This window comes from Peromyscus californicus, unplaced genomic scaffold (assembly GCF_007827085.1).
Source record: "Peromyscus californicus insignis strain IS unplaced genomic scaffold, ASM782708v3 Scaffold_4__1_contigs__length_199733344, whole genome shotgun sequence".
Classification (NCBI taxonomy): Eukaryota; Metazoa; Chordata; class Mammalia; order Rodentia; family Cricetidae; genus Peromyscus; species Peromyscus californicus.
Window position 1 is genome coordinate 7187057 of NW_026294562.1, and position 25057 is coordinate 7212113.

Genomic DNA, 25057 nt, shown 5'->3' on the forward strand with positions numbered 1-25057 from the left:
GACAAAAGTCTGTTCGGTCATATTCATCAGTTTGGGGGCATATTTGAATTCTTCCTCTCTACTGTCCCTTTGATTCTTGTCTCTTATTAGCCATTGATTTGGGAATATTCTATATAGTTGTTTTAGTATGTTATAGGTAGTCTAGGAAACTGGACTGGTACTATATAGTTAGCTCTCCAGAGTTTCCAATGACTTGCTAGTTTTCTTTCTTTTATAATGAAATATAGATACTTTTTTCATTTTCTGTTAGTTTTCTTAATCATAAGAGCCAAAGCCTTTATCACCTCTCTTCATGTACACTTTACATACATAGGTTCTATTGGCCTCTCTCCACATACAATCTACATACATATCTATTTCTTTTTAGGACCCTGACTACTTCTAATCTGGGTACTAAGAGTGATTATCAGGTGAATGGGATTTTAAGGATGTTTTCTGGATTGGTTTTGAGGTTCCAAAAATTGGGTCTCTAATCTGATTATATTTATGGATCCTATTTCTAACCTTAAAGAAAGATAACACATTCTGTTACATGATTGAGCAGTGCAGATATGTGAAATGTCACCATTGGACATTCCTAATCAACCACTAGTAAAAGTCAAGCAGCTGAGTGACAGGGAATAGATGATGGCTTCTAATGTGTTCATCAAACTAATAAACATAACAAAATCAGCTTTTGTTCATGTCACTGGACAACGAGAGGAAAGAAAATCATTGTTATGAAGAGTGAATTCCAAGCTCTAGCACTGTGTAAATAACTTTAAAGCTTCTGTGTATATCCAAAAGGAGTCTCTTTAATCTCCCAGAAGCATAGGACCGAGAGTATTGAGAAATAAATTCAGACTCCTATCCTACAATGCAAGTTGAAATCTCAACCTTTTGGGTTATCTACTTTTATAATGAGAGAAGTAGTTGGGAAGGATTAGGATGCTGGAAATTGGAATGAGAAAACTCTGAGCAAGCAAAAGACATTGAGTTCCCAAATTCTGATAGTTTCTTTGCCAGTAAAAGGGATGCCTCCACTTCTCATTGGAGTAGTGCTCCACCTCCAGTCAGTGCCCTCATTGCTCCCTGCTGAGACTAGCCCTCCACTGGCTGAGGAACCCATGATCACTTTCCCTCAGTGTATTCAGGATACATCCATGCCACCATCCTGTGTTTCAAGACCTGTCTGTCAGAGTCAGAGCTAAAACAACAGCCAGGACAGCCTGATTTGCATCAGTCTGTTTGTTGGCTAGTTGACTGTGCTCTTCTAGAAATGAAATAGATAGGAAGGCCACAACATTCTTTTTTTTTTTTAATTTCTAAAAGACAGAAAATACCCAAGACAAGTAAATGAAAATCTAACTTAAAACATAAAATCAGAGAGGCAGATTCCCCAATCATTTCCAAAACTTGTTCCTAGACCCAACTCACCTTTTGGGAAGTCCCCAAGACCGTTAAATTTACTTTTCCTTGAGGACCTATGTTTTTGTTTGTTCATTTATTTGTTTTACTGGGGTAGCTGTAATTTCAAAACAAGAAGTTAGTAGACCCTTAGGGAACTAATTAGAAAAGGCCATTCTTTCTAAGAAGCTACATACCTTACTGTTATCTACCATCAGAGTATGGGCATAGAGGTCAAGTGATCAATATGGTTTCAACCCACATATATTTTCACCTCTGGGTATATTTGCAACAGCATTAACAGAAGCAGTTTCATCATAGGACAGTTCAATCAATAAATCAATCCCTCAGTGCATTCACAGTTTGATGGATTTATGAGAAAGTGAAGCAAGGCAGATGGTGGGACCACTGGAAGATGTAGCTCACTAGATGCCTATCCTGAGGGTTATGTCTCGCCCTCATTTTTTTTTTGCTCTTTCTCCACCAAGATGAGCTACTCAGCCATGCTCGCCCTATTCTGATGAACTTGAATCCTCTGAAACCATGCACAAAATAAATTTTTTCTCCCTTAATATGCTTTTATCATGTATTTAGCCACAATAATACAAAGTCTGACTCACATGGAACCTTTTTCAGGCATTGTGGGTATGCCATTTGGAGTGTTCAACAGAGTCACCATGTTGCCATGCAGCCAGAGTTTCCCATTGTGGACTGAGTATTCTCTGAAACCCCAAACCATGAAGGTATACAAGTTCACCAACACATCATCATGTACAAGTGGTTTATAAATAGCTGTGCCTACACAGACCCTGAAGGTAAAAATTATATGAAGAAATGTCCCCCTATTATATTGCCTCTCTCTTCCAGATGTGAGAAACAGTCTCACTTCATGGTAAGAGTATTGAAGACTCAGGGTAGCAAAGCAAAGCAGTTAATTTTATAACCTTGAAAAACTGGGCATCTACCTGGAATGGTAGCCAGACTGACTGAGTACAGAAAACAGTTTATGAACCCTAACATATGACCCTTTTTCTCTATTTTTAAATAATAATCATAATGGTACAATCCAGGCCATCTAGATCTTGTTATTCCCTCTGTTACTTGTATTTGTCTTTCTTATTTTTCTTTCTTTTAATTTTTTGGAGGGACATGAGGTAGGCATTGAGACAGAGTCTCGCTATGTAGCTTTGACTGGTCTGTAACTCACTGAATAGACCAGGCTAACTTTAAACTTTCAGAGACCCACCTAATTCTTTATTCTGAGTCCCAGAACTAAAGTCACGGGCTACTATACCTGGCATTTGTCTTTTAGTAAACACCAAGGGCTGGTTCACATCTATGTTTTACATCCTGACTATTTTTAAGCTAATCACATACATGACCTTGATCTTGGCTGTTAGTAAAGTTCCACTCTCAGTTTCCAGTTTGGGGTGGGTGACTTAGCAGAGTTTGGGTCAGTGTGGGGACAGTGAGATGAGCAGACACCAGCAGCAGTCTAGTCTTTTTGTGGTAGCTGAACCTGGTACCTCAAGACACTCTGAGAATGAACCATCAGATTTTATTTGTGTCATCAATCTCTCCTTAGAGCCTGATGCACAGTTTTTCACAATCAGTTAACAGTAAGAGGAGATTCAGACCTACTGTCCAAATGGTTCCCCAGAACACACTCTTGCTTGTAGGCACTTACTATCCTCAAGTGGACACTGACATCTAGGATATCTCTGAAGCTCAGATGTAAAAGGAAATCCTCACTCGGTATAGAACATCTGTGTCTGGCTGCTCTCTTTGCTTGAAGGTAAAAATGATCATCCATAGACTATGTACACGTTCATGGGCAGTGTCCAGGGTCTTAGGAAGAACATGCTTGGGAATTAGTGGCAAGGAATTCTGAGAATAGGCATGTAGATAGACTTCTCTGAAAGAAAAAAAACAGTGCAGATATTTGCACCCCACATAAATCATAAAAGGTGACCTCAGCCAGAGCAGAACTTTTATAATCCAGTATATAGAATGACCCTCTCAGTATATACTGATTAGCTTCTTTTCCTAGTGACCCTGTCATTGGCCAGTAGGCTCACGAACAAAGTACCTGTGGTGGCAGGGATGAAAGCTCTACATGGACTAAGCAACAGAATTTCACCAAGGCAACCTGGCTACAGAAATCATTGAGCATCCACTGTGCCAGCTATAGAGATCAACACTGAAACCCAAGGGGACAGTCTGGTGACAGGTTGATTGCATTGGACATCTTCCATAATGGAAGGGGCAGCGTTTTGATCATACTGAACATACACTTACCCTGTCTGTGGATTTGTTTTCCCTATATAGTACTTCTGCCAAACTACCATCTGTGGACTAACAGAATGCCTCATTCAGTGTTGTGGTATTTCACACAGCATTGTCTCTGTTCAGGAAATGTAGCAATGGGTATGAGCTCAGATAATCTGCTGCTCTCACTATATTCCTTACCATTCTGATGCAATTGTTTTGAATGAACAACCTTTCTAAGACCACATACAGTACTAGGTAAGTATCAATTCCATTCAGACCTGAAACAAGTTTCCCCAGAAGACCGTAGATGTTCAGAATCAGCGTGCAATGCATGATACTCTTTCTCCCATAGCTCGTATTTACTGGTCCAGAAATTAAGGAGTACATATAGGAAAGGCATCACACAGTATTATTCCCAGAGCCCTATCAAAACAATGTTGGCCTCCTGTTGTGATATCACTATGCTCTGCTGACACAGAGAACTTAGTTCTAATGAGAGGAATGCTCCCACCATGGGATAAAGCAATGATTCTCTTAACCTGGGAGTTAAGGCTACCATCTAACCAGCTTGAGTTGCTCATGCCCTGGAATCAACAGACAAAAAGGAGAATTACTGAGGTTGTTTGGGTAATATATCCTGACTACTACTCTTCCAAGGAGGCAAGGGGGACACACACAATAGATACTAGCATTCATTAGTGTTTACATTACTCCATGACAAAAATCAAAGAAAGACAACACAATCTAGGCAGAACTACATATGACTCAGACCCCTACTTAAAAAATGGCATCACCCCAACCCAAGTAAAGAACAACAACTGAATGAGGTACAATGCACAAAGAATACAAAGTGGGTAGTGGAAAGGAGGTTTATAAATGCCAATTATAACCACATACCCAGAGACAGAAATAAGCTTTGTAGCTATCTTATTCTCTCCCTATTTGTCATGAATATGTTTGTGCATATATTATATATAAGTAAGCAACCTTGTTTCATTGCCTCCCTTCCCCTTACCGTGTAACATAAAATGTACTGATTTTATGTCACAGTATGTAAGTATTCCTAATTTTACTTCATAGCATTTAAGTTATGGAATGTAAAGAAGAAAGGTAAGGACTTCAACAGGACTTATCTCTTCTAGGAAATAAGTCAGTGTGATTTTGGTTAGAAGGAAGATAGATGCAACATGTCAGTAGAATTATGAATTATGATTGAGCAGTTTAAGGAGATGCATATGGTGCCAAAGTGAGGGAGGAAAGATTTGATACACATTTGGATTATTTGTACATGTTAACTCAACAGGGGCCCTGGTGTTTTGATTTTTAATCAAATAATATTGTAGATGTTCTAGTTGTTTCTGAGATTAATACTTGAGTCAGTAGATTGAGAGAGCTAGTTACCCTCATTAATGTGGGTGTACTCGATCCAACCAGTGGAAGGTCTGGAAAGGACAGAGCCTAGCCTTCCTTGACATCAAATTACTCCTGCCTGAATGTCTTCAACTAGAACCTTGATTGTTGGCCTTCTATCAAACCCACATTGAAATATCAAATTGTACTACATCTCCAAACTGCAGCCATGGACCTGAACTACATTATTTGCACTCCTGATCCTCCAGAGGGCCAACTTTTAGTGCTTATTAGCCTGTGTAATTGCATGAGCTACTTCCTCTGGTTATCGTCTATCATCTACCTATCTATCTACCTATCTATCAATCTATCTATCATCTATTTGCTGACTAATGCATCTCTATTTACCTTTCTGTATATTTGGCCATCAAGTTTCCTGCTTTCCTTTCTCCACATTCCCAGCACTGGGTGTCTAGAAGAACACCTACACACCTTTGTTCTCCTGGGATGCTCTCCTCCATTTCTCTTTTTCCCAGCAGAGGTTTAAAGATGAAGTGTAATAGGTGTTGTTTATTCAGACTGGATGCATGCATTTATTCAAAGATGAGGCTTTTTTGGAGCACTGTCAAATGCCATGACTTTACAGGAGATTAGTATTTTTTGTACTTACCTAAAGGGAAAAAAAGGCAACTATCTATTGCCTTCAAATTCATGACAGACAGGCTCTAAGAAGTGAGTGACTGTATCTCTACCTGGCTCAAAGCAGGTGCTGTAAAATTTGCAGTTCAGACACTAGTAAAGCAACTTGAACAAAATGGGAAAAGAGGGTTCTTCGTGAGTGCCTCCTCTTTCTCCCTCCCTGACATTATTTTAGATCATGCAGTACAGTTCTGCCTTGAAATGGATGTCCCATCTTTAATGTTATTGCCTTTGCATCCTGCCTTGAAATGGTTCTTCAAAGGTTTTAATAAAGCAGCTGCAAAGGTGCTGCTTTCACTGTAACATCTGTAAGTGCTTTGGCTGAAAGGCTCTTTTATGCCACCTTGAGAAATTCACCTTGGTGAGTCTTGGGAGAACCTTAAAATCCACTACAATGTATCCAAAGGGAAGAAGAACTGATTTTTTCTCTCCTAACTTTATTCTATTTTGGAAAGACACAGAGGGCCTTTAAGAGCCAGGCAAGCACACAATGAAAGGAAAATGGTCATTCTGAGAGTCTCTTCTGCAACTGCCTAGCTTTTCTCTTTTGATACTGTGATGCTAGCAAGTTTAAGTGCTACCCTGGGGACCTTGCTTAGCATCTTCTGGAGCTGTTCACCCACTCCAAGGAGTTGCTCATTTCCCATCAGCCAGCAGAGTGAAGACATGCTGCTTTAAAAAGATATGAGGAACAAATCTCCAACTCTGACAACTAATGTGTCATTTCTTGTGCAAAGTCACCTTTAGAGTCACATGTTAGAGATATGCAATTAGTGGCTGCTGGCAAGAATGGAAGGAAGGAGGGAATAAAGGAAGGAAGGAAGGAAGGAAGGGTAATATATTTCCCAGGTGTCTACATACGCATTCAAATTATATGGACTTCCCAAAATCAACCCATGTGGTGATATATTGTGTATCCCAATAAAGCTTGTCTGGGGATCAGAGGACAGAACCAGCCACTAAATTAAACATAGAGGTCAGGCAGTGGTGGCACACACCTTTAATCCTATCACTTGGGAGGCAGAGACCCGTCTGGATCTCTCTGAGTTCAAGACCACACTCAACTACATGAGAGAAACAGAGGCATGCAGCTATTGTATACTGAATATAAAACATGCATTGATATGCTGATGGGCTTTCCATCTCAGGACATCTAAAACTGAATCCATCATCTTTCTCCCACACCCAACTCTTGCCTGATCAACCTTCCAGCACTTCTGCCATTCACCCCAACTCAGAATCTCATCATCCTTTTTATTTTGCTGCTCAATTTGGTCCCATGATCCTGAGTTTCTCAATCTCCAGTTGCCACCTTTCACCTGCATTGTTTTTTCTTTAATGTGACAGCCTGTAAGAAGTTTGCATTTCCCTTACTAAAGACAACTTGAAAGAGAAGCCACCCTGCGCTTCCTATTTGCAGCATCTCAGTTCTGAAACTCTACTTACTTAATACATAAATAACTCGCTGCTGCACAGTTGCTGAGTTCTGTGTTGCAAACCTTTACAGATGCATTTTTCTTAATAGGCTAACTGTAAACAGAGTTTGTTTGTGTTAGCCATAGCAATTGTGTGTGATGGATTCTGACTTGACTCCCGATCATAGTCCTTAGGAAGACTCTGGATTTAGTTCCCAAAAGTTTCTCCTCACATTTTCATTAACTGACTGGTACATAGCCTTCTTATAAATTCTATTTAAAGACACCTTAATATATTTCATTAGTTTATTAGCATTGAACTCACAGCCAAGAGGACTGTAACTCATGCCTCCCAAAGCTGATCCAATAAACATTTTTCATTTAAAACAAATACAAAATCCTTCTGAACTCCAGACAGCACTTGATTGCTTCACTGGAGGGGTCATTCTAAATAATAGAATCTTCATCAAAAAGCACAAAATTGCAAAATACATGGCATCAAATAGATCATAAGGAGTGCAATTGTATACAGACTCAGCCAACATGAGTTGTTTTTATTATGATAATCATTACATAAACCATGTTATGATTTCAGAATATATACAACAGTTGTCAGTTTGATATTTTAAAGCACAGAGAATTGGATTAAAACTTCAGAATATCAGCTTGTATGACCTTCATCCTCAGATGGGATTGTGTGCATCAAGAGACTCAAAGTTTTTACCATTCAACGCATGTGTGTTGATGAAGTGATGGCTCTATCACACCTGATATAGGATTAGATGTAAGTTTTAGGGAACAGGCAAGCATGTGAATGCAGAATCGGTGACTCATAACACACATTTCTTCATACTTTAATTCTGCTGACATACTCAGTTTTCCTGGGTCTCCTTCACGCTTTCCTGCTCCCTTGCCGCAGTCTCCTAGTGTGCAAAAAAGGCTCTTTAGTTGCAATCCACAGAAACTGAATTTGATTGGCTTAGGAAAAATGACTAAAGTTAAGAATATTAGCTGCAGAGTGGGTGACAATCTCAAAGACAGAAATGTAAGGAAGTCAGTATTCCAAGGAAGCTCAGCAGCCAAGGCAATGAGTTTTTTTAGAGTCTGCCTTCAAGATGATTCACTCCAACTAGCCCTTTATTAACTTTCATGTCTCCAGATCTCAGATTGATTGGCCTTGCTTGAGAAAGGACTCTCTCTTACCATCAAGGTGCCTCCCCCAGTGAGTGAAGTAAGGTAGGAATGGCCATTGGCATGGCATGGATCATTTGTCCGCCACATAGGGTGGTAAGCAAGCCTGTTACCAGTGTGAGATGGGTTGGGATTGGTACTGCCCCTGTAACCACAATAAGCACTATTTGTTTCCTGTCCATCTCCATAGTGTAGAATTCTACTCATCCTTCTCTGCTCATTTAATATGACCCATTCTAAAAGACTTTTGCTGATTCATCCAACAAGATGTGGCTTTCCATCCTGCGCACCCAAGCACACTTGGTCCTTACTTACTATTCTTTCATACTCAGCCCCACAGTATGGCTATAGGGGAACCTCTCTCATCATTCACTGACTTCTTTTTCAGAAATTATGCATTTATTGCTTATTGTATATAGAAATTATGCTTTTTTCCCTTCTGAAATCCTAGGGAGAGGGCCTATTACTTGATCATCCTTGAAACATATATAGAGATTAATAATAGGTCTAGTGTATTCATTTCATTTGGAAAATACCAGGTAGATTTAGGTAATCTAGATATAAATCCTCTCATATGAGCCATGTAATTTGGAATAACTGACTTCCTTGTCAGTGTTATAATCAATACCCTAACAAATGTATCAATTATCTGTGTTCATATATATACACAAATTGTAAGGAAATAGATATAATCCAGCTGCTGAGTTATATGAAGTCACAAAGCAATCAAATTCAAACACAAGGAATAATAAAGGAAAATATGCAAAGCTGTAAGTAGATATGTCAGTTTAACTTAAATATCTGTTGTAGAGTTGAAAAGTTAGACAAGCATCCCCATGAAGCCATGTCCCCCAGTCACACGCTCATTTTAATAGTTGCTCACAATGTACTTCCTCATGACCTATAGGACTCAGACCAAAACTTATACCAGTTCTCAAGAATACCCTAAGCTCCTTTTTGAGAAAAAGATATGATCTTTCTTGCAAGCTGATGATGAAGCACAATGTGCTCTGGACAAGACAAGTCTGTATCTTAACCTCCCAGCCCAGCAGGACGACACAGCCTCTTTCATCACTAGCCATTTAGATACATTTGGACTGATAGTCCTGACCACCCATGTTCCCTGAAATTTGTACTCTCCCAAATTGACTGCAACTCAATACCCACCAATAGCTTGCTTAAAACGGCTGCAATTTGTAAGAGAGGGCCTAATGGATGGGATAAGAAATGTCCTTTTTGCTTCTAGATTCTCTAAGTGCAGTCCTCGTCATAAAGCAAAGTATATGGACTACAATGCTTTGGCTTCCTACAAAAGTGCCTTTGTGAATTTATACCACTCTTAACTTTTATAGACACTAGCCCAAGAAACATTCATTCCTAACTGCATTCGTGTCTTCCCTTCAAAATAACTCGGATGCACTGTCCACTAGATCTCCAATGTCTCCTGCAAAATCACCTGCAACATGAATCCCTCCCTATGGACTTAAAAGGTCTCTGCAAGGCAATCCTGAAGGGAATTTGGTTTTTTTGTTTTGTTTTGTTTTTAATCTGATAGTATTCATCATGCAAACCACCATTTCCTTTCCTGTCCTGATTTCCAGAAAACTCGGAGGCAGAATCCACTTACCCAGTTCACCTATTGTCACTTCCTCCTGAGAGCTGGAGAGACCTGTTTTCTTTCTCTTTCTCTTCCTTTATTACTCTATTTTTTTCATTAAGTTTAAAATCTGCTTCAGATATTTTTGCAGTAAGAAGAGGATAAACCTTAAACCAACAGAGATCAGATCTGTAGTTCTGGCTGTCTTAAACTCCTGTCAGTATCTAAAATCAGGGCTAATATCTCCTTGGGCAACTTATTCAAGTGCTGCTTGGCACCAGGACAGAGCTAGTGGGGAAAATCTGTGATTTACTTTCTTGGCGATGAAGCCAACAGGAGCATTTGTCTGAACATCAATAACAATTAGATCTTAATTATAAGGATATGTTCCAAGTAACATTCTGCTCCCAAAGGGGCAGTTTTGGATAATTCAAGCCCCAGATTCATTTTGTCATTTGCCATGAAAGTCATGGACACCAAACTTCAAAGTGATGGGGTGAAGCTATTGTAATGGGGTGCACATTGTAATGAACTTGCACCAGACCTTTGGAGGATCTTCTTAGGTTATTAAAGCCAACCTTATGGAACAGGAACATTATGTACTTAACGTTTTATTATATTATTAGTCCATGTGTGTAGATGAATTTCTAAATGGTCTTATTAAATAAAAAACACGGAGCCAAATATAGGGGTGAAAGCCTTAGAGAGATCAGGGAACTAGGGAAAGCCACCAGCCAACCTTACATCACCAACTGTGCAGTTTCCAAATGCAAGTTTCTTCCTGTCTACCCAGGCTTATCAGATATGCTATCTGATTTGCTCTCTGTCTAGCTACATCACTTCCTCTTCCTGGCCAGATCTGTCACTTCATGTCTGTATAGGCCTCCAGAACTCTATGATTGGTACTGGGATTAAAGGAGTATGTCACAATGCTTGGCTCTGTTCCCTAGTGTGGCCTTGAACACACAGAGATCCTGCCTGCTAAGTGATAGGATTAAGGGCGTGTGCTACTGCTGCCTGACTTCTTTGTTTACTTAAAATGGCTTGCTATTTCATCTGATCTCCAGGCAAACTTTATCACAAATATCACCACACATGTGATTATATGTGTCATCCATAATTGTGCAGTAATGACTTAGTGGTTAAGATTAACCAGTTCTTATAACTCTGACACAAATTCAACCCCTTCAAGAGCACAGAATACAGCTTGGGCTCTGTACTATGGCCAATATACCTGACATGATGTATAGCTATTAATTCACAGAGTCTGTATAACAGCAAAAGAATTTATCAGAAGATAAAACTCACTATAGCCTGAAAAACTGAGCTATAGTCCATGCTGATCTTCTTCCTGGTCCAAGATCTGTCTGGTCTGTCTCGGCATCCAAACCATGAGATAGCGAAGAGAGTGCTGTATATATGCATCCCAGGTATTAAGGGTCTTGAGCAACCACACCCCAGGGACATGTACTTCAAGGTCATAGGCAGGTGTAGCAGTTATCTGCTGCTTCTCTAGGGAGTGGTGCTTCAAGGTCATAATCAGAACTGCTATCCACTACAATGATGTGTCTCCCATCCCCTTCTATGGCCTTGGCTCCCTCCAGTGTCTTCTGACTTACTCTGCTCTGTTCATTCTGGAGTCCTCCACCCCATTTTCTCATGTGTGGCTAACTTCTGCTGAGCAGGTGCTTGATCACTGCCCCCCCACTCTCACGTCTCCTCTACACTTGTCAAATGTCATCTGTTTATCATCTCTTCCTTCTGAAGGCAATACCTTAGACACAACTTGATCCCTGCACTAGGGCCAGAACCTTATTGCTCTCTTAGATTGCTTTGTGAGTAGTTACAATTAGATCTCCTCAACTGACAGAGTGATCCAAAGATCAAAAGTGACAGCATCTTAGATTTAAATGTTCCCTTGTAGCAATCTAGTCCCTCATTTCCAGAGCTGAAAAAAATTGGGCCTGCAGTCCCTATAATGGAAAGATAGATGAAGGCTTCTAGCCACCTTTAAATAAATACCCCACTGTTGCATGGCAGTGGTCTCTCAGCAGCTGAAATTTAGCAAATTTACCTTGAATAATTTGGCTTTGTTTACCCAGAACTCTTCAGGTGTTAGAGTAGTAAGTTCCACACTCCTAGAAACCTCTAAGCCTTGTGCAAAGCAGATTGTTGGCCAAACTAAATGAGCCAGCGTGTGTGCTGGTACATCTCCCGCCCCTTCCAGTATGAGCCTACGGGTGACAAGTGTGGCCCTCCTACACTCCTAGTGCTTGCAAAGTTGCTATAACTGTCAACTAGTCATCAACAGAAAATCAGCCCTTCCACTGACAACATGCACAACTTTTATTTACTAGCTATAAGGTACTTTTCTGACACAGTTTGCAAGCATTATGTCACTAGTTTGGCGAGTATTTAGTAGTAACTTACTGGTACAGAGCATGTTCCGAGTGACTGAGATATTTCAAAGAGTAAATGTATAAATATAGAAAGAAGTGGCCTAGGGAGCTAGCTCAGTTCATAAAGTGCTTGCCCTGCAAGCATGAGGACCTGGGTTAGATAGCCAGACTAATGCAAAAAGCCAGGCATGGTGCTGAATGCTTGGAATCCCAGAGCTGGGGAGGCAAAAAGAGGTGTTTCTCTGGGTCTCTCTGGGCAGCCAGACTAACCTAATTCACAATTTTCAGGTCCTAGTGAGAAATTCTATCTCAAAAAACAAGGTGGATGGTACCTGAGGAAGAACAACAACGTTCAAGGTTGACCTTTGGCCTCCACATTCCTGTCCACATAAACACACAGTTAAAGGGCAGAAGAGAAAGAGGGGGGAAGAAAGGAGGTTGGTTCTGCAGTGGTAGTTCAGTCAGAATGATCTTGTTTCCAAAGCCCTGTGGGCAGATGGTATTGCTCTTATCCTCATTTCAGAGTTGAGAATACTGAAACAGAGAGAATGGACTTTAGAAGGTCATGCAGATAATATGCGGCAAGGTAGCTTTGACTTTAGCAATCTTCCCAGAGGGCCCATGTTATGGACTTCATCCTGTGCAGCCCTGTTGTCATCAGGGACCCATCAAACACAGGTTTTACCAAGGAGCTCTGAACCCATACATTTTCTGTTCCATGTACCCTGACTTTCTTGTGGGCAGGTCTCCTTGTGATTATAAAAATTTGAAGCATTCCGGGTAGACAATAACATCTGACTGAAAGAAAGTCATTCCTGTTGTATGTCTTTTCTTTTAAAAATCACTGTTATTGAGATAAAGTTTATAGATAGCAATAAATGCAAATACAAATGTGTTCATGTTTCCTTGTGCAGTTAAATAATGTATAGACTCATGAGACCATTACTAAAATCAAGGTAAAAACATATTTCCATCATCCCAAAGCGCACCATATCCACTTATAGACAATGCCTTCTTCCTCTGTCAGTTGCAGACAACCACAGAATTGTCATCTGCTAACACATCAGCCCTTTGTATAATCATATAAAAGCAACCATGTGCTATTTATCCTTAGTTGTGTACTATTTTGCACTCAGCATGCTTCTGAGATTCATCTGTGAAATTTCACATTATCAGTATGCCATTCCTTCTTAATGACTAGTATTCATTTTTATGGGTGGGTTTAGCCACCATATTTTAGGTGAAGATTTGGGTTTCCAGTTTGAGGATATTATGAACATGTTGTGCTTTGAGCACACACGTGCAATCCTGAGACATATATTTTAATTTCTCTGAACTGAAAACAGGAGTGAAGTTGCTGGGCCAAAGTGTAAACTTTATGTGAAATGGAGTGTTTTCCAGAGAAGTTGGTCATTTGACAGTCTCCTGCAGTGTGGAAGACGCCATCTTATCCAACATTTGGTTCATGGTGCGTCTACAAATTGGGAAAACAAAAGCTTTCTTAGGTTGCATAGCAGACTTGCTCTGTTGGCCAGTGCTTGATGTCATTCCTGTGTGTCTGCTGCCTCATATAAAAGTATTCATATAAAGGGCCAAGGGAAGCAGAGACTAGGCTTACCACTTCCAACCTGTGGAGTGAGAAATGTCTTCTGCTGCCAAAAAAGAAGGGAAATTTGATGAGAAGTGCTGCCCTTTGTGCCCTGACTCCTTGCTAAGTATGATGACAAGAACAAAGGTCCTTTGAAAGAAGAAGTGAGAACTAGCCCGAGTTTAGAACTTGGATTACTAGAGCAGGTGGCCTTGAGGGAAAGATGTGGAACTTGGTCCACACATTGCAGAACCTGCCCCCACCCCTTGACTAAGTAACTTTGACTGGCTCTTGTGATGTGTTCATCTAATTTTTCTTTATTAATAAAAAATCAGGAGTCAGATATTGGGGTAAGAACTCGAATATCAGAGAAGCTGCAGAGAAGCCACCACTGACCTCCTATCTCCCTTCCATCCTCCATCCAAAGGGCTGAGATCCCCTCTCAGCCCCACCTTACTTCTTCCTGTCTCCTATGTGTCTACAGTCCTCCAAACCTCTATGATTAATTTTGGTCAGCTAGTGGCTAGCTCTACCCTCTGACTCAAAGCAAGTTTTATTGTCAGAAGGAAATCAAAGCATCACACAACATTCTTACCATTCTTAAGGCAATTGAGTCATCCAGGGTCTTTTAAAAAACAAATCTAGTTATATGCAGGGATAGAATACCCCTATCCTGGAGGATTTTGAGAGAATGTATGGACCCTAATGGGGATGATCACAGCACAGGTTCAAATAAGAGACACAGCAATAATCAATGTTTTTGTTTGTTTTCCTGTGGAATTCTAATGTATTCACTCACGTATTTCCTACAAAGAGATCCTATTGGAAGTATGGTTATTTGAGTGAGAACATCCAGAAAATCCAAGAAGAGACTATTTCAGCAGTTTCTAGTTTGCTCCCTCAGTAACAATCATCTGCAGAGGCGGCTGCATCTATCTTGTGGGTGTGTTCTATATCAATCATTCATTCTTCCCTGCAGGGTGACTCAAATGACAGTGACAATACATCGGTAGAGAGCAACCATGGCATCCATGTCACAACAGTAAATCATGAACAAACATAATAAGAAATGAACTTTATTAAACGGAAATGGATTTCCATTTTTATTTATGTAGATACAAAGGGCTGTTTGGATTAGTAATTCCATGTTTGGCATTTCTCAGGGTTTTAAATTACTTACAGGAAAGAGTTTGATGGATTCAAATGTTGGATTCTCAATTCTTCAATCATCTTTAACCACTGCTCAACATGATAATGGAAATGCTGCACCAGTAGCAGCTTGGACTGAAAGAAGAGTGCTGGAATTCAGAGGTAGCATCTAGGTTTGGGTTCTACCTTCGTACATATCCTGGAGCTGACCTTCCATGGAACTAAGGCAGACTTGAAGATCTTAGTTTTCTTTTTTTTTCATGGCCTTTTTATGGAACTGTTTATTTCTGGGAAATGTCTAGCATTTCCCCAAGTCTTGCCAAGGATGTGTTTGCCTTACTTAAGGCAGAATGCTGCAGTTAAGCTTTCAAGTTTCATTATGTGTTCAGGGATGAATGAAGTCCCCTCTCTCACTCTCTTTCTCTCTGAGTGTGTGTGTGTGTGTGTGTGTGTGTGTGTGTGTGTGTGTGTGTGTGTGTGTGTAAAAAGACAATTTTAAAATTGCCCCAAGAAGATACTTAATACCCAGCTAGTAATAATATATGAAATCTAATTTCTTAATAGGGAAATAGATAATTATGAGCATAAATACAGCACTTTTGAGCTTTCTTCTCTCAAATCTCCTGGAAAATATCTATATTCTAGAAGTCAGGAGAAGATTTTTTTCCAACCTCTTTCCTGTAAGCCTCTACACAACAGGCTGTCTCTGAGTTGCAGGAGACATTTTCCTCACCAGCCTTTCTCTTGTGATAACTCTAGCTGGGATTCACTAGTGCCTTAATATTAAATTCTACTCCAAATTAATATTAAATTCTACTCTGTGTGTGTGTGTGTGTGTGTGTGTGTGAATCCACTTTTGACCAAATGAAATATATGATTACACACACACACACACACACACACACACACACACACACACTCACACACACACAAGCCCACTACTTTCCCTTCCTTTCTCTATCACTAGAGGCTCCATCACAATCCCAAGAAGCATTCTGAGCAGCTACCAATTACTATCTTGGGCTAGATAGATAACTTAATGGAGGAATATTCCACTTTCTTCCCCTCACAACACATATAATCAAGGCCACTCATCTTCAATACACCTCAGTCCACCAGCGGCAACACCACCACCTTCCCTCTTGTGCAAACACTTCTAAATACAGGTAGAGAACATAAATCTGTTGTAGGGATAGTGGCTTATCTGCTTTTATTTGCAAAAGCAAAACCAATCATTTTCATCCTTCATTATTTTAAATGATATCAGTGACAATTTACTTCTGTCCTGGCTTGTCCCTGGAGCCTCCTTGAGCTGTCTATTCTCCATTGGCCTCTTCAGATCCTCTCTTCATCCTTTACTGTCCTACTTTGTGCCCTGGGGTAGGGTGTCGCTGACAAACTCCAAAGTGTTCATTTACTCTCTTTCTTCCTGTTGAGTCTGGCTGGTGGGAGACACCATTAAGGTCCTGGATAGAAGGAGGAAAGCTAGGCTGGTGTATCTTATTCTGTGCATTTTGGGCCTCTTCTGCAAAGACTACTGAACTCCAGGGATGCACCTTTCCCCTGTATTTGCACCCCAAGTTACAGCTACAGCTGTCTTGATGATCTGGGAATTGGGAAAGACAGATAGTGACTTCTCTGCATTGCCATAGGCATGCTTCACTGTTGCAGTTTGAACGCTTTGTGTCCCCAACACAGACTCATGTCTGAACACTTGCTACCTAGCTCCTGCTGCTTTAGAAAGATGTGGAACCTTTAAGTGGTGGGTTCTAGTTAAGAAAGGGGGTCACTGGAAGTGGGTGAGAAACCTCCAATTTTGTAGTCTGTCCTGCTTCTGGCCCTCCCTCTGCTTCCCTGTCCATTCAGATGTAAGCAATCTCCCATCACCATGCTTTTCCCACCACGGTCTTTTCAAACAGCAATAAGCCCTTCTTCCCTTAGTTTGTTTCTGTCAGATGTTTGAACACAGCAACATAAAATGCAACTAATACATTAATCCAGTCTCCTTGGTTCCTCTTAATCTGACTCATGGTTTGAAATATCCTTGGACATGTGTGTCAATACACCATCCTGTTCCTTAAGGACCCTGGCTAAGTTCTCAGTTGAGGATAAATTGACTAGCCTGTTCTGGTATTTAAGAGGGTACCCATGTTTGGTATTGAAAAAGAGGAAGCATTTCCGATGTCCAAAAGAAATAGCTCTCACTGGACGGTGGTGGCCCATGCCTTTAATCCCAGCACTTGGGAGGCAGAGCCAGGTAGATCTCTGAGTTTGAGGCCAGCCTGGTCTACAAAGCGAGTTCCAGGGAAGGCGCAAAGCTACACAGAGAAAACCTGTCTCAAAAAACCAAAAAAGAAAGAAAGAAAGAAAGAAAGAAAGAAAGAAAGAAAGAAAGAAAGAAAGAAAGAAAGAAAGAAAGAAATAGCTCTCAAGTGGCTGGGAACTCAGGTGGCACCCTACAGCTACCAGACATACAGTGTCCAGAGATGCTGCTCCCTTCCCCTCTTGCTCATGAACTCACAGGACACTTTCTCTTTATACCTTCACTCACTCTGTTCTCTTTGCCCAATATTCTCCTTTAATTCAGTTAAAATCACTAAACTCACTGCCATGAATATTTAAACTGTTTTGATCCATTTCTCAATCTTCCTTCAGCTTTTACCTCAAGAGTTCACAGGATTACTCAGTGACTACACACTCACACAAAGCCATGATACTTTTCAGACTCTAGAAACGTGGCTATTACTATTTGACAGATGTTGGGCTGTGATCTGGTCATGTCTTTATTTTGTGCCTTGTCTAAACTGACATTCTATCAAAGGACTTAAAAGTGCACCATTGACTTTGAAGTCAAGTTGACTTGATGGGACACTTAGATCTGCCACCAGATTATTTTATTCATGTATTATATGACCTTGGTTTCCTGAAGAAAGAACAGGGCCCTCATATTGTTATGGAATAGTTGTGAGAGCTAAATGGCTTGTTTGTCCTGCACCCTTGCATAGTAAATGCTAAGTAAATATCAGCTTAAAAATACAAAGAACACACTGTTTTGTTTCCATTAGGTACCTTGAAGGGAACAGCCTGTTTTCATGTCTTTGTATTCTTCTAAACTAAAGTACAGTATGTATTAAAGAGGGATGGATGGACAGATGGACAGAATTGGCCTCAGTTGGAAATGCATTCAGGCTACATAGATGTTACCTAGAAAACCCACATTTTGAAACTTTCCTTTGTCCTCTGGGTGTGACAGGACTACTATACTCACGAGCCCAGAGCTGCTATGTTTATCTGCACAAGATGTGTTGGGAGCATGTGGGAGGGAGTAGGACGTGTGCAAAGGGGGTGGATTTGATTATGCTGCAGTGTATACATGTATGAAATTCACAAGAACACAGAAAAGTAAATTTTATCCCAGGTGCATGAACTGGCTTTTTGGAGTCCATTCCCTATGGTGGGATACCTTGCTCAGTCTTGATGCAGGTGGGGGAGGGGCTAAGCCTGCTTCAACTTCCTATGCCAGACTTTGTTGACTCCTCAAGGGAGGCCTTACCCCACTTTGGGGAGTAGATGAGGGGGGAAGTGGGGAAGGGTGGGCAAAGGAGAAGGAGGGGGAACTGGAGATGGTATGTAAAATTAAAAAATAATTTTAAAAGAAAAAAATTTGAGAGCAAAGGAAAAAAAAATTGTCAGCCATGACTTTCACATGATTTTTTCATTCTGCTTAATTGGGTCATATTATGGATGTACATGCTGTATTTTCTGTTTCTTTTTACATTTTCTTTTCTTTAGTCGTATTTTTCCAGGAATCAAACTTCTTTCTTCATGCTTTTTCAGGTCACCCTCATCCTTTTCGGGAGTCTAGACAGGTAGGAATCCTACTGGAGGATTGTTTTCTCTGTCTCGCTCTTTATTTTATTTAGAAAAAAAAAAAAAAAAAACAAGGGGCATATATCCTGCCAAAGCTAGCAACAGGGGAGAGATCACTAGTCAACTAAATATTTCCACAGCAGAAGTCGGGGAATTTTGCCCCAAGGGTATTGATATTTCTAACCATCCTCTATGGATCAACAATTGGCCTGGAGTTCATCTATCAGTTATGAAACAGCCCAGAAAGAATTCAGACTTTTATTTTTGCCAAGCAACAAAACAAACTGGAAAGTACAGCAAGCAACATAGAGGTTTAAATTAGGCATTTCTGTATCTGTAACGATTTTCCCTTTAAGTAGTCAGAAATTACCCAATTCAATATCCAGTCTTGCTATCTGATATAAGATGGGCAATCTGTGTATCTACTACAAGAATTCTTTTTGAAATCAAATGCAGTTCGATTAAAAAAAACCTTATGATATATATGTATGATTTGAAAAAAGTAGATTCTTTCACTTTTGGCCAGAACAATCTTGTCTGTGACTGAATCTTCAAAGTGACAATATCTCCAATTCTTCCACAGTGGAATGAATTTGGGAGTCACTTTTAATCCTGGCTGCCATTATCAGCTCTCTGGTAAGAAATGGGTAAAGTGATGCCTACCTCACCGCATTTGAGGAAGGAAGGCAATCACTTTGTAAGGAGGCTGGAATTGTGCTCAGGTCAGGCTGGACAGAAGTCAGCTGCACATGACTATATCTTAGCATTCTTTTAATAAGAGCAAAATGACTCGTTTTATGGCTCTCGTTCCTATGAAAGACAAAACCCCAAGTGAAATTTACATTCTGATGGTGAGAAGAAAAGTCTTGGACTTGTAAGCATGAAATGATGGCCCAAATAACTGCTTAGTGTTAAACTTCCCAATAGATAACGATCTGAGGCCTTCTCTCTCTCTTCCAATTGAGTAAAATACCCACTGCCTCTTCTGAGGGACTCTCCTTTGAGCAAGGAGATTGTAAGTGCAGTAACCCAGGCCCTGCAGGTGGCCATTGAGAAGCACATTGTTCAGAGAATTCTGTTGCCAAACTCTAAAACCAAAGTAGCATCACTTTAATAGAAGAATTTCCTGGAAAATACTAGAACACCTCAAAAGGTAAACTACTTGCCTAGAGAACCAAACTCAGAAAATGAGTAACAATCGGGAGAGCATGACGTCATAAAGACCCAACACCAGGAACAAACTCTCAGGACTGCTGCCACCAGCCTGGACACATTTGTTGCTAGAGTTTTCCTGCCTGGCCCACAGTCAGGACAAATCTCTCTCACCCACCAGTCCCAAGCTGCTCAAACCCGATCAAGTAAACACAGACACTTATATTGGTTTCAAACTGTATGGCCGTGGCAGGTTTCTTGCTAACTGTTCTTATAGCTTAAATTAATCCATTTCTATTAATCTATACCTTGCCACGTGGCTTGTGGCTTACCGGTACTTTACATCTTCCTTGTCCTGATGGCGGCTGGCAGTGTCCCCCCCACCCAGCTTCCTGTTCTCTCAATTCTCCTCTCTGTTAGTCCCGCCTATACTTCCTGCCTGGCCACTGCCAATCAGTGATTTATTCATTGACCAATCAGCAACACATTTGACATACAGACCATCCCACAGCACACATTGGTATCCTGGCCTATCTATGCAGAGACTTTAGGATCCAGACCAGCAATCAGGGTCATCTCCAGCTGCCTCTGTGGAGATGTGTCATACTCTCGAGAGTCAAAGTCATGCACGGGAGCATCTGACGATCCAGTTTAGGTCACATGATCATAGATCTGGTACTACATCAATATCTGTAATGGAGTTGAAGAGAAAAGCCCTGGCTCCAACCTACCATGATTTTTACAAGCAGGATATTGTAATACCTCACAATCAGAAGTCAAATCCTGTACAGGAGGTTCCTGTCATAGTTTCTCTGTTGCTACTTCTATAGGATATCACAGTGGCTGGCCCCAGCCAGTACAGGACATGAACTTCTGTGTGTGTTTGTGTGTATGTATTTTCATATATACACATGTTTGTATGTGTATGCTTGTGAAGACCAGAGAAAAACATCAGATGTCATTCCTTAAGGGCAATCCATTAGGGGTTTGTTTTGTTTTGTTTTGTTTTGCAACAAGGTTCCACACTGGCCTGGAACTCACTAAATAAGCCAGACTGGCTCACCAAACCCCAGGGGTCCAGCCTTCCTCACCTTCCTCAGTGCCAGCACAGGTACAATTCACCATGTCTAGCTTTTTATGTGGGTCCTAGTGATCAAACTTGGGTTCAGGCTTTCAAGGTAAGTTACTGATTGATCCATCCTTTTAACACTAACATGAAGACATTTTAGGCAGATAGATAGATAGATAGATAGATAGATAGATAGATAGATAGATAAATGGATGGATGGATGGATGGATGGATGGATGGATGGATGGATGGGCAGACAGATGGACAGACAGACAGATATTTTTCTCAAGAACTGGAGCTATACTTGATGAATATAAAGCATCTGAACTGATCTAGCTGTGCATCATGCTTTTATATGACGCTGGTCTGAGTTCCTGACACGATCAGAGAGCAGCGTTCTCTGGATCCTGGTGGCAGCACTGGCAAGTAGCACTTCCAGAGAAGTGAGAAATCCATACTGAAGTGAGAAATCCACACCGAAGTGCTTCTCTACTGACCGGCTTGGAAATGAGAAGTGAGATATGAGCTGCTGAAGTATTTGGGCACACCACATTAGAAGCTTCTTGTTTGATCTTGGCCCCTGAACAGTTTATTCTCTTCATGCCACAGAGGACTGGTTTTGCCAAAAACTGGAGAAGCAGCTAAGGTGCCAAAGGAAGAGTGCTCTGAAAACAAGTGTTCTGTGTTGCACACAAGTGTTTATTACCTCTGGAGCCAGTTGGGGTGCTACAGAAATTCTATCCCTCAGACACAGGGGATGCTGGTGACCTGGCCTGCCAAAGGTCACTTCTCTCATCTATAAAATAGCTATAATGACAGCCCTAAACATGGGTGATTGGGAAGATTAAAGATGACCTATTTAAAGGTAAGAGTGCGGTGATGACTCTGTGACAGTTGGAACCTTTCTGCTTCCATGGGTCTCCTTGTTCACAGAAGCAGGTCAGGCAGTGAGCAAATCTACTGAACTTTAACACACAGAGAAACAGCTGGAATTAGGCAAAAGTTGGACATAAATGGTGAAATAAAGCATCAACATAGAGAAGAGAGGGTCTTCAACCCAAGGCAAGGCAGTGTGTCCAGTCGATAACCACTGTGCCATTAGTGATGTCAAGAGAGGGATCTGAAGGACAAGGCATATAATCTTTACACTTTACACACTTATGCACAGCTGGGCGCTCCATATATACTGGAACCCTTCAACTGTACACTGTCCAGTGAATTAGACAGCTTGTTACTTTCACTTCATCAATCATAAATTTATGATGCAAGGAGGTGAATTAGATTCTTCTTGACCTAAATAATTCCTTCAACTTCCCAGTTAAGGAAAAGAAAATAAATCTAAAAGCACACATCCTTTCTAGCAACAAAACTGGCTGTCTTAGTTGGGGTTTCTATTGCTGTAAAGAAACACCATAACCAAGGCAACTCTTGTAAAGGAAAAGCATTTAATTGAGGTGGCTTACATTTTCAGTGGTTTAGTCCGTTATCATCATGGAGGGACATGACAGTGTGCAGGCAGACTTAGTGCTGGCTGCATCTTGACATGCAGGCAACAGGAAGTGGTCTGTCTCACTGGACATGGCTTGAGCATATATGAGACCTCAAAGTGTGCCTCCACAGTGACACACTTCTGTAACTGAATGTTTCTCTTCTGCCCACCTGTTTGTGTGAACCTAATTAGTCTTTCACTTCCTCTAACAAGATCACACCTACTTCAATAAAGCCACACCTCCTAATAGTGCCACTCTCTTTGGGGGCCATTTTCTTTCAAACCACCACACTAGCCGAACAAATGAAAATCAGCCTAAAGCACAGACAGCCTAGCCCTACTTCAAATGTAAAGGTAGGGTCAGGTGCCAAGTGTGACCCCATCAGTTCTGATGAAGACAAGTAAAGTGATAATGTGGTCCATCCCATCTGAGCATATGCAAAAACTCTCTGTGAGTAAAAAGGATGGTACCACAGCAATCGCAGGAGGCTCCACTCCCCCAGTATCAGTAAGAAAAATGAACCAACAATTAGAGGGTGACAGATATAATGCCATATTTAGGCACTAACTGGCTCAATGAAATATTTTGTCATCCAGGACAGGGGTTGGCAATCCTTCACTGACAGCCATATTTTTTAAATAAAGTTTTATTAGAACATAACCACTTGTATCCATTCATGTATCACCTAAGGCTGTTTTTATGTCACGGGGTTATATTTGAGTAATTTCAGCAGAGATCATATTACTTGCAAAGAAAGAATATTTGTGACTCTTTGGAAACTGTGATGGCCCTTGACCTAGATAGGCCAGTGTTTGAATTTTGTGCCTACTGTTTTAGAAAAGCTCCAAATACTGATACTCTGAAGTCATATGTCCCTTCTGATGAATGCACATAAGGTATAAAAGAACCAAAAACTTACAGCTGCATTGCTCTTGAAACCATTGGCCAGGTTTTCATCTGTTAGCAAATCCATTTTAGCATCTCTTCGACTGACTATATATACTTGCTTCCTCTAATTTCCCTTGAAACAGCCTGGTCATTCTGTTGGTCTCCTCATTCATTAGGAAATAGAATAGGTTTTTAAATTCTTACTCATTCTTCCTTTTTCTTTTACACAGAATCTGACTATGTAGCCCAGTCTGGTCTCAAACTCACTGAGCAGTACAGACTGTCCCTAAATCCATGATCCTTCTGCCAGGATCAGATGGGATTACAAACATGTGCCACCATGCCTAGTTTCCACATACTTTATATAAGTCATGTTTTTGGTCTTTAAAGTTTATACTTGGAGATGAGTAAGGTGAGTGAGGCTGGTAACCCAAGCATCTGAAGAAGCTGACACAGGAGAAGCAAGAAAACAAAATATTCCATTGAGCCACCTAGTGCCTAAATATGGCTTGGCTCATAGCAAGAGCCTGATTCAAAAGCAATCAAAAACAGCAAACACATATACACATAAATTGGGAACTTATACTTTGATAACTTCAAGGTGGTGTTGTGACACTAGAATAAAGGCTGTCTAGCTTTTTCCAGGCATGCCTGTGTTTCCAAAGGAAAGCAGCAGGAGAGTGAATGGACTAAAAAGGGGAGCTCTGCCCTTGATGTGGTGGGCAGCAGTTAGCTATGGACTTATGAAACACAAAAGACAAAGAAAAGATCATTTTCTGTCTCTCAATGCTGGAGTTAAAACACTTCCTCTACTGCCCCTAGATGTCAGCATTCTGAGTCATCTGACCTTTGAATTCAAGGACCTACATCAACAACTCCCAGGTCCCACTCCCATTGGTGACAACCCTGAGTGTACCTCTTTAACTCATCCCATCCAATATAGTATATTAACCCACAAGGAACAGAAACTGAACAGTAAAATTCACATCATAGAGTGGTTTTGATGGCTTAAAAATAATGCAAATTTAATATTTAGTACAAATATTAGTGCTTAATAAATATTCATTCAAGGGGCTTTGGCATCAACATGATGGCTCAATGGGGAAATGCTCTTGCCACCAAGATGATGACCTAAGTTTGGTCCCAGGAATCACACAGTGGAAGGAGAGAGCAGACTCCCACAAGTTGTACTCTGATCTCTACATGCTCCCTGCAAAAAAAAAAATAACTATAGCAGGAATCTTAAAATTTCTTACTAATAAAATCAAACCTGAGGCCAGTTATTGGGGTGAATGCTGGAAGATCAGAGAAGCAGAACAAGCCACAACTACCTCACCTTGCCAATTCCTCAGCTGATTCTGTTTCCTCAGACTGCAAGCTTCTGAGTCCTCACCTGAATGGCTCTCAGCTGAATTGTTGCTCCAAAGCCTGAAAGCTTAACCAGCCAAATACTACTAGTTTCTGTTTTTCACACCTTATATATCTTTCTGCTTTCTGCCAGCACTCCCTGGGATTAAAGGCTCACTTCTTGGGATTGAAGGCA